Genomic DNA, 16758 nt, shown 5'->3' with positions numbered 1-16758 from the left:
TCTATGGGGACGGGAGTCATCCAGGCAACATGGATGAGGTGCGGTGCAATTGTTGGCCATCTTGAGGGCGATGTCAGCCGGTGTAGCTAGAGTGGGTTAGGCATGTGCTGGATTGGTTGAGACAAATGTCAAATCAAACTGATTATATCCTCTGTTTAACAATTGAAAGTGAGTAGATTTCAAATTACCTCCTGAATCAGTTGGTTTTTCAGAAAGCGGCCCTCGGATAATAGAATAAATCAAATTTCCCAATTACATGAATGGAAATGCATTTGTTCAGTTCCAGAGTCCCAAAAAATAAACTAATAAAAATAGTTACCATTTCTTTATTTATTTATTATTAGAAAAAAATAGCACACTAAAATATTCTATCCTTAAAAGCATAGAGTTTCAAATGAAATGTCATGTAAAAAATTAGTTTCCGCAGCATGATTAATGCTTCCATATACAACCTCTATAGCAAAAAGTATGGAATCACCAGTCTCGGACGAGCACTCACTCGGACATTTTATCATGTAGAACAAACTCAGATAAAAAGCTTGAAAAACTAATGAATTTGTTGAAAAATTGCAACCCTTTAGCATTCAGAAACACTAAAAGAAATGAATAAAAAAACATTGTGGTGGTCAGTAAACATAGACAGAGTTTGACTTTTGGGGCAGAGGGGGCACAACATGTTGATGACCCCGAAACGCAGTGTCGGCAATAAAATTAACTTACAAGAATATTTATAATAATAAGTTGACAAAGAGCGTGTTTTTGTTTCCCATCATTCTTGAGGGGAATTCTAAATAAGGCTGCTTAAGCAATACTTTTCACTAAGATCGTCATCCATTGAATATGGTACGCCCGCCGGTGTCATGCCAATGTAGTTACCACCGTCAAAAATTGTATCCCCTGAGCGGAGCCATATGGAGGTAGATTTCTTCTCTTTAATATTCAATCAAAAAAAAGTTACTTCAATCAAAATATATATTGTCAACCAAAGAAAAAATCGCTTCAATTAAAAAAAAAAAAAAAAAAAAAAGTGTTTGAATATAAAAATAAATTTGAAACTCAAAAAATTCCCCCAAAACATGCATGTGAAAACTATTTTTCTTTGATTTTTTTTTTTTTTTTTTTTGGGGGGGGGGGGGGGGATTGAAGTCGTTTTTGTTTGGGCCACATTTTGGCTAGGACATTTTTGTCTTTATTATTCAATCGAAAAATAATTTGCTTGAAAAAAATATGTGTTTGAAAAGAAAAATCACTTCAATCAAAAAAAAAAGAAAAAATTCAATCATAGAAAAAGTTTTTGAATGCGAAAAAATATTTGAGATTGACAATTTGCATTCGAACACTTAATTTTTCATTGAAAAAGTTTTCTTTGATTGAAGCAATCTTTTTTGTGTTTGGGCCATATTAAGGGTAGGACATTTGTGTCCCAATCATTTAATCCCTCAAAAAGTTACATTTATTATTTTGAATATTTTCAATCAAAGAAAAAAATCATTTGAAAAACAAAATTGCCCTCCACTAATATTTTTTCTCAATGGAAAATTATATGCTAAGCAAATGACCGTCTAAGGTGGTAGTCACATGATCTGTTCGAAAAATAATTTTGACCCATTATAAAAATATATTTTTTTGTTCATTTCATTCATTTTTGTTGCAGTTTTATTGCTTTAAAATATATATATATATATATATATATATATATATATATATATATATATATATATATATATATATATATATATATATATATATATATATATATACAGTACTGTGCAAAAGTTTTAGGCAGGTGTGAAAAAATGCTGTAAACTAAGAATGCTTTCAAAAATGGAAGTGTTAATAGTTTATTTTCATCAATTAACAAAATGCAGTGAATGAACAGAAGAGATATCTAAATCAAATCAATATTTGGTGTGACCACCCATTGCCTTCATAACAGCATCAATTATTCTAGGTACACTTGCACACAGTTTTTGAAGGAACTCGCCTGGTAGGTTGTTCCAAACATCTTGGAGAACTAACCACAGATCTTCTGTGGATGTAAGCTTCCTCAAATCCTTCTGTCTCTTCATGAAATCCCAGACAGACTCGATGATGTTGAGATCAGGGCTCTGTGGGGGCCATACCATCACTTCCAGGACTTCTTGTTCTTCTTTACGCTGAAGATAGTTCTTAATGACATTGGCTGTATGTTTGGGGTCGTTGTCATGCAGCAGAATAAATTTGGGATTTTTCTTTTGTTCACTCACTTTGCATTTTGTAAATTGATAAAAATAAACAATCATTGTTTATATTTTTGAAAGCATTCTTAGTTTACATCGTTTTTTCACACCTGCCTAAAACTTTTGCACAGTACTATATATATATATATATATATATATATATATATATATATAAAAATATATATATATATATATATATATATTTATATAGGAAAGTCAATTACATGCAGTGACACTTTTTGGCCACCATGGGGGGGGGGGCTGGCCCCCCCTTAAAATCCGCTTATGTCAGTAAATGTTACTTTTATAGAGCAAGTGCAGGGAAATGTATACGGAATCACTCCATTCCGAGGAATAAAAAATATGAAAATCCTCCTCTAGATCTAGGGCTATTTGCAGGCTGGATGACATTGACATTGACTGGATGAGTCTTTCTCCAAGGAATGCTTTAACAGTTTTGTGGCATGAAGCATTGTCATCTAGGAAAATGACAAACATATTTTCAATTGAAGGGATAAGAAAGCTGTCTAAAATTTCAATGTAAACTTGTGCATTTATTGAAGATTTAACCCCAGCCATGTCCCTAGTGCCTTTGCCTGACATGCAGCCCCATATCATCAAGGACTGAGGGAATTTTGATGTTTTCTTCAGTAAATCTCACTGGAACAGCATCAAACAAAAGTTCCAGCATCATCACCTTGTCCATTGCAGATTCTTGACTCTTGACACATAGTCCAATGCAGATTCTTGACTCTTGACAAGGATAAAGACTTATCCACTCAATGTCATGGCCTGCAAATAACCCAGATCTCTCTCAGAACTCTATTAAAAACTTGTGGTGGAAATTGAAAAATATGGTCCACAGCAAGGCTCAGACCTGCAAGGATGATGTGGAAACTGCAATCAAAGAGAGTTGGCACCAAATTGATGAAGAATACTCATCATGTCCATGCCTCAGAGACTGCAAGCTGTCATAAAAGCCAGAGGTGGTGCTACTAAATACTAGAGATGTGTTTTGATTGGTATTTCTTTGTTTGTTTCTCATGATTCCATTTTTTCCCCCTCAGAATGGAGTGATTCTATATATATTTCCCTGCACTTGCTATATAAAAGTTACATTTACTCACCACCACAATGCTAAAGAGTTTCACTTTTGAACAAATTAATTATTTTTTCAAGCTTTTTATCTGAGTTTGTTCTACATGATAAAATGTCTGAGTGAGTGCTCGTCCGAGACTGGTGATTCCATACTTTTTGCTGTGGGTTGTAGACAAGTTTCCGAGGTACGTCCGCTTTACTTCTGTATGTCTGCAAGCAACTTCCGTTTTAGAATTTCTCCATCCAAAGCAACAGTGGAGCTGGAGTAACATTACTCATCAAAATCCCTTTAAAAAGACAATTTGGAAATACAGCATCCCTCTGCCATCATCTTGACAGTGGAGGCCAACATGTTCATGAAGGCAGATGTGGAACCAAGCTCGTGCCACCATAAAGACCGGGTGGTTTTATAACCATGTTGCCACTGTGTTATGGAAGGTATGCGCTTCCTATCCCTGCATTTTTATGTGTCCGGTGCTCAAAAAACACTAAAGCTAAAATCTTGCGCATGAAACAACTTGTTGCCTTTGATATTGTTATTATGATGACGATTATAATTATGATGATCTTTATTATTATTTACTACAACTACTGTATCTGTTGCTAGCCTGTTGCTCATCAGTATGTGTAGATGGCACAATTATGTCATCGCATAAACGCAAGTGTTACAAGTTCTTTGTTCGTTTGTTTACAGGTGGAAAACGTTGTTAGGCAAGGGAAGATATGTTGAAGTGTCTTACAGCAACACTTACTGTATGTTGATGGACATACAGTATATCGAGACTACGTCGGTGTACTCGGGGGCGGCCGAGAGGCTGGGGCTGGAGGTGGTGGCTCGCCTTGCAGCGGACCGTCAGCTCAATCCCGAGATCCAACTATGAGCTTTTTAACAGTAGCAACTTTAAGATACGCTATTGGAGCTGGAATTACTGAGGACAGCGAGAGAAAGCCCTTCTGGAGGGCGTAATGTCGGGTGAAAGGCTCCGGAGCTCTGCTGTCTGATATCACATTCTCGTTTGCTATTTTTCCCAATAATTTTATATATTATGATTTATTGACCTGTTTTGCACAATCACCAATCGTTTTAAATAAAACAAGAAATGGAATCATCGTCGTCGTCTCCCACTTATGCGAATCCGGGTCACGGGGGCAGCAGCCTCAGCAAAGAGGCCCAGACAGCCCTCTCCCCAGCCACTTCCACCAGCTCGTCTCGGAGAATCCCAAGGCGTTCCCAGGCCAGCCGAGGGATATAATCTCTCCAGCCTGTCCTGGGTCGGCCCTGGGGTCTCCTCCCAGTTGGACATGCCTTAAACACCTCCCGAGGGAGGCGTCCAGGGGGCATCCTAACTAGATGTCCAAACCACCTCAACTGGCTCCTCTCGACATGGAGAAGGAGCAGCTCTACTCCGAATCCCTCCTGGATGACTGAGCTCCTCACCCTATCTCTAAGGCTGAGCCCGGCCACTTTGCAAAATAAACTAATTTCAGGCGCTTGTATCCGCGACCTTATTCTTTCAGTCATTACCCAAAGTTCATGGCCATAGATGAGGGTAGGAACGTAGAATGATCAGTAAATCTCTCTTCACCACGACAGACTGGTTAAGCGCCCGCAACACTGGGGACGCTGCCCCAATCCGCCTGTCGAGCTCACGCTCCGACTAACCCTCACTCGTGACCAACATCCCAAAATACTTGAACTCCTCCACCTGGGAAAAGATCAAATTTGCTACAAATTTTAAGTAACTGTATGCGGTGTAACTTCTAATTAAATCATCTTCAAAACGAAATTATCATTGGTTAGTAATAACCAGACTACGTCAACTCAATAACATTTTAGTAAGGGTGGGAAACTTAGCATTTGTTTGATTCTGGAAGTTAACCAGAGGAATTACTTTAAAATACATACAGTAGTGCACAAAATATTAACTAGTCCCATTCTTATCACTCTTTGACAATTAAATTTCCCAATTTTTCATATTCAAGCAAACATGAACAGTTGGCACCTTCTTGCAAAATGACAAAATTTTAATCTAAGTTCTCATGTAAAGTTATACAGGAACACTTTCCTAACCTTGTGGACCAGCGCTGGACTGGAGATGTTTGGTCATGTCTCTGACTCTCTCCTCGTTCTTTCTCTGTCTGAACCCTGCAAGCTATCTTCATTCGTGCCTCCCTCATTTTTTAAAGATAACACCTGTTGCACCCTTTTATATATATATATATATATATATATATATATATATATATATATATATATATATATATATATATATATATATATATATATATATATATATATATATATATATATATATAAATATAAATCGAACAATACAAAATACAGAAACCAAAAAACAACTGTTGCACACACGTGCACAGCCAGTGCTGCTCTGACGTCATCTCCTGCCGCATTCCTACACAGTCTGATATTGGAAATATGCATTATAAATGTCAAAATGTTTTTGTTTTTTTTTAATTCGTTGGTACCGACTGGGGTGGAAAGCCTGTCAAATGCCACCCTATGCTACCACAGTAGATCCACCTCTGATTGAAATATAATCTAGTCTGTTAAAATACTGTTAACTTGGTTATTCTATTTGGTTTTAAGGCTGAAATATTGCAAGTGATTAATCAATTATCAAAGTGGTTCATTAATTAAAAGTGTGACACTTGATAGCACTACTAATGTCGCAGTAGTGACGTAATGCACTCGTTCAACATTTGCTAAGCTCCTCATGCCTACAAAACCAATAATGACGATGACCCTGCTTGAGTGAAAGCAAAACTAGAGTTTTGGCAGATTTTGGCGAAGCCGGTGGACAAAAACGGTAGTGTTTTGCCTTAAGAAAGACTGTGTTTCCCATGACGACCAGCGCACACCCACACAGTGTTGTAAAAACATGATCCCCCTGTCGCCTGTAGATGGATTAAAAAACATTTTTTGTTTCCAGCGGCTGTGTGAAAGATGAATAGTAATCAGGTAATGAATCCAGTTGTGACTAACAATAGCATATGGCCGTTAGAGACCATGTGGCTTGGTGTGGCTAACCCCCCTACTCCTTGTTAGCATTGAGGAGTTCTGTTGGGTTGGGCGTCATGCCAGCAAGTTTATTTTTTAGTATCATGTTAGCCTCCCTTTTTTCTTCCTTGGACAAAACTTTTTTTCTCTTTTGTTGCTCTGCCCTCCTTGCAGAATTTGCGCGAAAGCGTTCTGAAGGGAATAGTATCTTTTCTCGCATATACTGTTTGACTGTTTGTATTACTCTAACACACCCAATATAAAATAAATCGCATTGATATCATAGATAAATAAAAAACAAGTAGAATATATTTGATATCATGAACAGTTGAACTTGAAATGATTAGAATTTACAGCACCAAGACAATGGGCAGATAAGGGCAGAACAGATACAGGACACCTTGTGACCATGGAAGCCCAAAGCGCGTGTCATGCAGCTGACTGAGCAAGATTGACGCTTACATCCAGGTGATAGGCAAGACATCTACAAGCCCACGTCTGCACCACCAAATCCCACAACCAGCTATTCTGGACTGTCCAGAACAAATGGCGGGAGATCTTGTCTTGCTACAAGGAACATCTGATACGGAAGAACCTGCGACCGAGAAGTGAACACTCAGTGCTCACGTGGCGCTGAGGATGGCAAAATCCTTAACTCTCGTTGCCCTGACAACAGTAACGCCCGAATTCTCCTGTCCAACAGAAAATAATCCTAAAAAACGCCCAAACACACCCTTCTTCCGGACCACAGCTCGCCTCACCAGAGCCTTTAAAACACTGAGTGTTTAACTAATCTTTGTCATTTTTCTCGGGAATCTTTTGTTGACTTGTGATATGAAGACCCTGGATCCAGTTTGCCTCCTCGCTTGGGTCTCTGTGCTGTATGATTGCTGCTGACTTGGAATAAATTGTCAACTTGTGTCTGGAAGCCTCTTTCTAGATTTTAAAATAGAGTCAGTACAAGGGGTTAAGACTAAGGTGAACGTCTGGAGTTTGGCCTTTTGGCCGGATTGTCGGGTTCTGCCTGCCCGGGTCGTTGGAATTGCGTGAGCGTGGTTCCAGCGGTTCGGCTGGCGTGATTCCGTAAATGTAGCTAAAAGGTCAGGTTCCTTCAGTTCGCATTGACTTCTGTGTTTAGAATGAATGGGCAAAGGGGGGAATGACGTATGCCATAAAGCAGTCTGCACATTTGTTGTTTTTGTGTGTGGCAGGGTTCCTGCCACCCTCCTCAAAGTTAATTAGGACTGGTGAAAGCGATACAGACTCCCTCAAGATATAAAAGAGTTGTCATTCAACTAGTTGTCAGTCGACATATTATCACAAATGATATGAAAATATTTTTAAAGGTTGAAAAGTTACCAAGTGCCGCTTTAAATGAGATCAAAACACTTTTAGAAATTATAAAAAAAAAAAAAAATTAATGTGAAGGAACAAAAAGGGCAAAAATAATAATTACTCAATAAATTAAAAATAAAATAAGATTATCAAACCATCATTCACTATCTGCAATTTAGCAATTTTGTCCTTTTGCTGCATTGACGGGACTAACTCCGGACATGCGAGGGCGCTAGCTCCCCCGTAGCGATCGGGAAATGACGTTCTTGCTTTGTGAGGTCGACGCAGACATTTTAAAATAAACATTTGGCTAACGGCTAAATGCTACACCAGAGAGCTTGCAAAGGGGCGAACGCGCTGCGCCAAGAGTACATTCACATCCGGCCAAATTTGTTAGTTCGTTGTAATTTAAAGAACGGAGGTTCGCGGGTCACAGAGAGTCGAACCGACGAAGATGTTGAGGCGTCTGGCGCCGGGAAAAGGAGCTCGTTAACACCGTGGTAAGTAACTGGCGCAGTCAGCTGCTAAGGTAGCTTCGCTGAGCTAAATTGGCTGCATCTACATTCTCGCCTTCGGTTCCGATTGCGGACGTAGCTGCAAGGGTACGCAGTGGCCTCTCACGCTGAATATTTTAGTGTCAATTAGACTTTCTTTTGCCAAGTTGGCGGAATGCACTCTTGCAAGTGAGTCTAGCTTTAGTTGCATATCCTCTGTTGCTCGATTAGCGAGCGAACCACAGTCATGAAGGAGCTAAGTCATTCATTCTGGCACAAGTCGATGTCTCCGGTTGCTTGCCTGGCTTAATGGGGGCTTGGAAAGGTTTAGCGGGCATTTGCAAATATACACCAGGAGTGTTTGGCATCCAGGTGGCTTTATGACGATTTAAAACACGTAACTCAAAGATCAACTTGTAGAGTGGATCAATTTATTTGATTTAAGCAGGTAATGTCACCATTGACAACACGCTATCATTTACGCTTTCGAGAGGATTGCCAATATCGGAGCAAAACAATCTGAAACAAAACATTGAGTCAACCTTTCAATATGCACAACTGTCAATATTCATAAATTAAAACCTTGAACAAAACATGACAAATAACTTGCCAAAATGTCCCTCTCAAATCCAATAGTTTTCTTAAAATTGGCAACTTGCATGCAAGAATTGCAGAACTTGACTCTATACATATATTGAAAAGTGGTTTGGAGTGAGAAAGGAGCAACATTTGAGATACGACCAGTATGAGGGCAACAGGATTAAAATGTTTGAGTCATATAATCTAAACATGATTAGTAACGCACATAGAATGAAACTGCTTCTTTTACCATTCTTCCTTACATCTCCTGCAGAATGCAAGCCCACCTCCACCTTTGTGAGGCAAAACTAGATTTGGTCTCTCTTTTGCAGTCATACCACAGACCGCACAGACTTTAAGTATCTTAGCTAGATTGTGGCAATCCTAAAATGCCGACATTTACTACAATTGCTGTGTGAAGCTGTAAAATAACAAATGCTTGTCATCATAACATTGTTTTTGGGGGGGGGGGGGGCAATAGAGCCGTGTGAAATTTTCGATTCTTAGATTATTCGCGATTAGGCCGTGGAAGATTCGAGAACGATTCACAAACATCCAAATTCTGATTATTGAATTATACCAGGTAAAGCGGAAATAAAACAGTCAGCACGGTCTTCGAGACGCCATGAGGAACGGACCGAAAGTAAATATCATGTTCAGCTCATGCCCCTAGATAAAAAAAAAATCAATAATACCTTATTGTGGCCGTCAGCTTCTACAAACAGCGCCCAGTTGCTAGTTTCTACAAACATAAGGCAACATACGGCATTGATAGATATCACATACAGTGCCTTGCAAAAGTATTCGGCCCCCTTGAATCTTGCAACCTTTCGCCACATTTCAGGCTTCAAACATAAAGATATGGAATTTAATTTTTTTGTCAAGAATCAACAACAAGTGGGACACAATCGTGAAGTGGAACAACATTTATTGGATAATTTAAACTTTTTTAACAAATAAAGAACTGAAAAGTGGGGCGTGCAATATTATTCGGCCCCTTTACTTTCCGTGCAGCAAACTCACTCCAGAAGTTCAGTGAGGATCTCTGAATGATCCAATGTTGTCCTAAATGACCGATGATGATAAATAGAATCCACATGTGTGTAATCAAGTCTCCGTATAAATGCACCTGCTCTGTGATAGTCTCAGGGTTCTGTTTAAAGTGCAGAGAGCATTATGAAAACCAAGGAACACACCAGGCAGGTCCGAGATACTGTTGTGGAGAAGTTTAAAGCCGGATTTGGATACAAAAATATTTCCCAAGCTTTAAACATCTCAAGGAGCACTGTGCAAGCCATCATATTGAAATGGAAGGAGCATCAGACCACTGCAAATCTACCAAGACCCGGCCGTCCTTCCAAACTTTCTTCTCAAACAAGGAGAAAACTGATCAGAGATGCAGCCAAGAGGCCCATGATCACGCTGGATGAACTGCAGAGATCTACAGCTGAGGTGGGAGAGTCTGTCCATAGGACAACAATCAGTCGTACACTGCACAAATCTTGCCTTTATGGAAGAGTGGCAAGAAAAAGCCATTTCTCAAAGATATCCATAAAAAGTCTTGTTTAAAGTTTGCCACAAGCCACCTGGGAGAGACACCAAACATGTGGAAGAAGGTGCTCTGGTCAGATGAAACCAAAATTGAACTTTTTGGCCACAATGCAAAACGATATGTTTGGCGTAAAAGCAACACAGCTCATCACCCTGAACACACCATCCCCACTGTCAAACATGGTGGTGACAACATCATGGTTTGGGCCTGCTTTTCTTCAGCAGGGACAGGGAAGATGGTTAAAATTGACGGGAAGATGGATGCAGCCAAATACAGGAACATTCTGGAAGAAAACCTGTTGGTATCTGCACAAGACCTGAGACTGGGACGGAGATTTATCTTCCAACAGGACAATGATCCAAAACATAAAGCCAAATCTACAATGGAATGGTTAAAAAATAAACATATCCAGGTGTTAGAATGGCCAAGTCAAAGTCCAGACCTGAATCCAATTGAGAATCTGTGGAAAGAGCTGAAGACTGCTGTTCACAAACACTCTCCATCCAACCTCACAGAGCTTGAGCTGTTTTGCAAGGAAGAATGGGCAAGAATGTCAGTCTCTCGATGTGCAAAACTGATAGAAACATACCCCAAGCGACTTGCAGCTGTAATTGGAGCAAAAGGTGGCGCTACATAGTATTAACGCAAGGGGGCCGAATAATATTGCACGCCCCACTTTTCAGTTTTTTATTTGTCAAAAAAGTTTAAATTATCCAATAAATTTTGTTCCACTTCACGATTGTGTCCCACTTGTTGTTGATTCTTGACAAAAAATTAAAATTTTATATCTTTATGTTTGAAGCCTGAAATGTGGCGAAAGGTTGCAAGGTTCAAGGGGGCCGAATACTTAAAGCAGTAGACCTCTCTAGAAGGCTCTGTTGTAGCGAACCTAATTTCTTTTTATCTAAAATACCCCTAAATCGGCAAAATCTTGGCTTGAATCTATCTTTAAATGATGAAACAGTTTAAAACTTTCACGTCGAAAGTAGACGGAAGGGAAATTATGGAATAATGGGAGCAATTTTAACAACTTTAACGACTGATTCACAACATTAAATTAATTGAATGTAGTTTAAAGCTGCTGATACAGAATGGGGACTTGAGTATTTTATTTACCGTTTTTAACAGGTAACTTGATACTAAAATAGTAGTCTGGTTTATTTAGACTGAGAGGATTTTTGAACAATTTTGGAACTAATGTACAAAACATTAAAAGCCGGGGGGGGGGGGCATCAATAATCGATTTATAATCGAATCGGAGCATCTGAATCGTAATCGAATCGTTAGGTGCCCAAAGATTCCCACCTCTAGGGGGCAATATATGTTCCTCAGAAACTACAGCGTTTTTTTATAATACTGTAGACATTTTTTCTCTGCCAGCATAATATTACAACATATAAATGAATCATCACAAAAATACGTAAAGGTCATGAACAAATGTTAGTTAGTTAGGCTTGGTTCATACTATAGGTCTTAATTAGGAGTGGGAACCTCAGGGCACCTCACGATACGATTCACGATACAAGGCTCACGATAACGATTATCTCACGATATCACGATACAGCGATTATCGATATATTGGTCAGAAATTGGATACATGATATTCTACGATACAACTGTTGAAACGGGAAAAAATATATATTTCAAAATAGAAAAAATGCTGTTTAAGTCATTTATTAAACAGTGACACCTTTTCTGTGCAACATTGCTGTAAAATATAAATCTACTGCAAATGGTGCACCTGCACATATAGAGGAAACAAACCACAACCACTGATATTGCTTGGAGAGATCATGATGAATGGCACCCTTAATTTCTTTAAAATTTTAAATCTTTAAAAAAAAAAAAAAAGTGCTGTAGGTGTCAGCAGTTGAGCTTGGAGTGGGGCAATAATAAAATTGGTGGGTCTTTTCTTCGTATATGACCTTTGTTGCCAAAAGCGTTGGTTTGAGCACTTCCACTATCTGCTTCAGCATTTGAGATGTCAGACTTGCTCAGTCACAGTCTTCCTCACCTTAAAAACAACAAAATAAAACAAAAAATATTAGCTACTTCATAGCTTTTGAGTTGAAATCCTGATTTTTTTGTGTTGGAAGTATTGAATTAAAAAAAAAAACATTAATTGAATGTATAGAAATTAAAAATGCAATAATTACCTATTTTTAATATGTAGGCTACATTAATTATCATGCACATCACTTTATATATCTTGGAACCTATTCAAACCATTTTAATAGCTTATTGTATCAAAATGGCAGTAATAACAGTTTGTGTAGTAAACTAGATGGAAAGTGGTTCTCAAATAAATCGGTAAATTCATGTGGGCTTGTTCGAGATTCATTTTCATCCAGTTTAGGGTCCTGGTTTATTTTATATCATTCAACACCAAATGTCATCAAAATAATACATGTAAATTAAAAATCAATTACATTGCAAAACTTTCTTACCTCAAGTGATGAATGTGAAGCAGTGAAGAAATCCGGTGTGCACTTCGTCACCAGATCCCAGTGAACCTTATTTTTGTTAGACAATTCTTGCATACAGGAAAGTCCTTGTTCACCTTACTTCCTTTCTTGTTGGTGTAAAATCTGAAGTGTGTCCCCATGTGTGATTTGTAGCAATATTTTTCTCATTTTTTCTTCCACCGTTCTCACGGAGCTTTTTTATTTTTTCAACCCACTTGGAGCTTCCTCTCTTCTTCTCTAGACGACTTGTGTGCACTTTACCTTCACCGCCACTCTCGAGCGCCCCTAGTGGACCGCCAAGGAATTGCTCAACAAACATTGAGCAGTTTACAGCATCCATACTCCATTGTATGGCCAATATGTTAAATAAAAGTATCGATACTTGGCGGGAGCATATCGATAACCGATCGGGTTGCAAAATATCGCGATATATCGCTGTATCGAGATATTGTCACACTCTTAGTCTTAATGCACAAATCCGATTTTCTGTCATGTTTTTTTCACATGCCCATTCAGACTGCCTTTGTCCATTGAGACCATTCAAGTAATACGCATGCGCACGCTTTTTACGTACATGAACCGTAGCTGAGAGCTACGACATTAGCCTGGCTCATGAAATATTTCAAATAGAACTTTGTTATGGTTCTTTTTGGGAAACAAAATGTGAAAGAAAAAAAAAAGTCATGATATGATGCAATTTTGCCGTGGCACGACATGGTGGGGCAATCCGACTCCAATGCCCACTACCGCAGCTTCAAATAATCCTAGGAGAAACACTGATTTTAGTTTTGCGCAAGTGCTCTAAATATTTGCTTGCCCATTGCAAACTTCAGCTTGTCCCCTTTGGTCAGATTCACCCAGATTTTGCTTACCCAAGGCAAATGTTGCACTGATGCAAACACTAGTTTTTACGTATAGTCGGGGTGCTGAATCCAAATCTGACCTTTTTTTTTTTTTTTTTTCCCTCTTCAGTTCTATTTTTTACGAAACAAATTAAGATTTAATTTATTTGTGGAAATGCGGTATTATTAACAAAGTGGATATATGGCTAGCCCTTGAAAATAGCCCAAAACTAACTATATACTGCAGGTTTCTGCGCAGGCCAGGTTTAGGACAACTGCAGACACAGGAGAACAATAATATGGAAAATGTGACATGTGTTGGACTGGCTGCCAAAGTACTCCAATATGTGAAAATCAGTCATCTATGTGTTTATATGAGAAAAATGTGTATAAATATACAAAGGACTTAAAAGTTAAACTTGTATTGGGAGAAAATATATGAATAATTTACACAGTAATATAAAAATAAAAGAATATAACGATTGAATGAAAAATTAGAGCATAAGGAATGGCAGACTCATCTGTTGATTTAGTGGTCTTTGTGCTGGGCAAAGTTTACTCTTTACACATTGCCAGAAGGAGATGGAGGAAATGTATTTTATCAAATTAAAATTTTTGCTATGTATTGCTTAGTACAGTGACAAAAACACTTTATACGTGGTGCTCTTTGCTTCCGCTTTTTTGTCAGTTTTTGTTTTTTTTTTTAAATTGGAAATTGAGTACTTACCAAGATAAGCTAGCCTACCATGTTAAAAGTTTAGACTTATTCCAATTACACAGACGACACAGTTAAAAAAAAAAAAAAAAAGGGGGGGGGGGGGCTGCTCGGTCCGTCATCACATACGTTCACTGCATGGACGGGCAAATCACTACTTTAAATTGTTTGTACAATAATCTCATTTTGGATGCATGCTTCTGTCAGTGTTGTCACATGTCAAATATTCAAATACTGTATATTCGACTCAAATATTCATTTGCATGCCAAAATTGACATGTGCTATATAACCAGGAGTGTTTTTTTTTCTTCCTTGCCACAGGTGATAACTTGTCATACCTTATGTTCAACAACAAGCTATTAGAGGAGTTCCAAAAAATCGATTATTACATGCATCGCGATTCGACACGTGACGATTCGATTACGATTCATAAAGGTTAAAAAACGATTATTTTCACTCCTAACAACGCTCGTAGCGAAACGAAATTCAAGACACGTCTGCGGCCCGGACACCGTTAACGGACGCACACACAACGTTATGATGGATGCTCCCAGTTACTGGAAGATAGATTTACTCCTTTTTATAAAAGACTGGAAAATAAATTTGTGTATATGGCAGGCAGGACCAGAAGCCGGTCGCGCTTTTGTGCGCATTTTTAGAGCGAGAGGGGAAGAGAGATAGTTCTTTGCTCGTTGCTCCTTGCCTTTCAGATGACCAGCTGTAGTTTTAAGGCATTTCAATTAAAAAAAATATCCTGAGTGTGTTGCTAAGACCCGTGTGCATCTATAAGAGGTGAGTACAAGAACCCTCTTGTACTGTTTAGCCTTTATTGTTGTTGTTTTTGAGATGTTAATAGTTAGCGCCGAGCGCTAAGCTAATGAGCTAATTCGCTAACGTGTATTTCATATGCAGAACTTGTAAAACCATGATAAAGTACAGTGGTAACACTACAAACATGCGAAATAGAAAGAGAAGAAAGTGCGCGCGCTGTAATGAGTGTGAGTGTAGCAGTGTCAAGACCAGTTGAGATTTCCACCTGTTACTCCAAGAGGTAACACTGTGAAAACAAAGTATATTGGTTAAAAGAAGTCTTATTTCTAAAGACACTTTGTTTGTGTCCAGAAAATGTCGAATTCATTCCACCAGTGTAAATTTCATTGCATTGTTGAGAGAAATGAGTACTCCCTTTAAAATAGTTAAGCATTTTGCACTTTCTTGTAAAACGAAATAAATAAAAAAGCAGCTTAAGGGCAGCTTTTTGTTGTATGGGCATTATTCCATCTTTCCTGTTGAATCATAAGGATATTTTAAATAAATAATGGACATAAATTTGCTTGGCTGCTTTAGTAATCAGTGCTGCACGATGCATCGATAATCGTGATAACCGCGACAACCGCGATCATAGACGATATCGCGATAATCGATTAAAAATCGAATCGTGGCGTCCTGAATCGTAATCGAATCGAATCGTGGGGTGCCTAAGATGGCACACCCCTACAAGCTATCAGCTGTTCACATTCAGCACTAGAGCTGGGAATCTTTGGGCACCTAACGATTCGATTACGATTACGATTACGATTCAGAGGCTCCAATTTGATTATAAAACGGATTATTGATGCACCCCGCTCCTTTTTTATTTTAAAAAAAAATGTTTTGTACATTAGTTCCTAAATTGTTCAAAAATACTCTCAGGCTAAACCAAGCTACTATTTCAGTATCAAGTTAACATATAGCAGTAAAAAAATATACAAAAATAACAGTAAATAAAAAACTCTAGTCCCCATTCTATATCAGCAGCTTTAAACTACATTCAATTATTTTATTGTTGTGAATCAACCGTTAAAGTTGTTAAAATTGCTCCCGTTATTCCATAATTTCCCTAAAGTTTTAAAACTATTTTAAAGATAGATTCAAGTCAATATTTTACCGATTTAGGAGTATTTTAGATAAAAAGTTAATTAGGTTTGCTTGGAAGGTTCGCTACAACAGCCTTGCAGGGAAGTGTACTGCTTTAAGATGGCGGCCGTTTACTACGCCCGCTTTTTGAAGCTGTGCTGCTAACGCTACCGAATCTATAATGCATCTAGTCCTATATAAATGATATCTACCGTAACATTATGTGGATGTGCAGCTTTTCGGTAGCAGTCAGGTATGTTGTTTTGTTTTTTTATCTCGTGGCGTGAGTTGAGCTAGAGCCGTGAGTTGAGCATTGGCATTACCCGAGGGGCCGGGTAATGAGAAGCATGATGTTTAGTAGTGATGCACGATAATGCATTTTTCAACCGATACCGATAACCGATAATTTCCTCCTCATTCCAACCGATAACCGATAATGTCAAGCCGATAATTCTATTAAAAGATTTATGTAAAATTTTAAAGTATACACAAAAGAAAATATTACTGTGCAAAAATATAATTTATTGCTCTTTTTTTCAACAT

General features: G+C 38.3%; 1 protein-coding gene across 5 annotated transcripts in view; it reads left to right on the top strand.

Annotated features, from left to right (window-relative positions):
- The first annotated feature begins 7969 nt into the window (after positions 1-7969).
- ark2n (arkadia (rnf111) N-terminal like PKA signaling regulator 2n) overlaps positions 7970-16758 on the top strand; it is a 44372-nt gene continuing 35583 nt past the window's right edge. For all 5 annotated transcript variants that reach the window (XM_057818804.1, XM_057818801.1, XM_057818806.1 and 2 more), the window contains exon 1: positions 7970-8171. The gene's annotated coding sequence lies outside the window, so the exon portion shown is untranslated. The remainder of the gene's footprint in view (positions 8172-16758) is intronic.

This window comes from Corythoichthys intestinalis, chromosome 17 (genome assembly GCF_030265065.1).
Source record: "Corythoichthys intestinalis isolate RoL2023-P3 chromosome 17, ASM3026506v1, whole genome shotgun sequence".
Lineage (NCBI taxonomy): Eukaryota > Metazoa > Chordata > Actinopteri > Syngnathiformes > Syngnathidae > Corythoichthys > Corythoichthys intestinalis.
The sequence above is the reverse complement of the archived record's forward strand: the minus strand, read 5'-3'. Positions and strand labels throughout refer to the sequence as shown.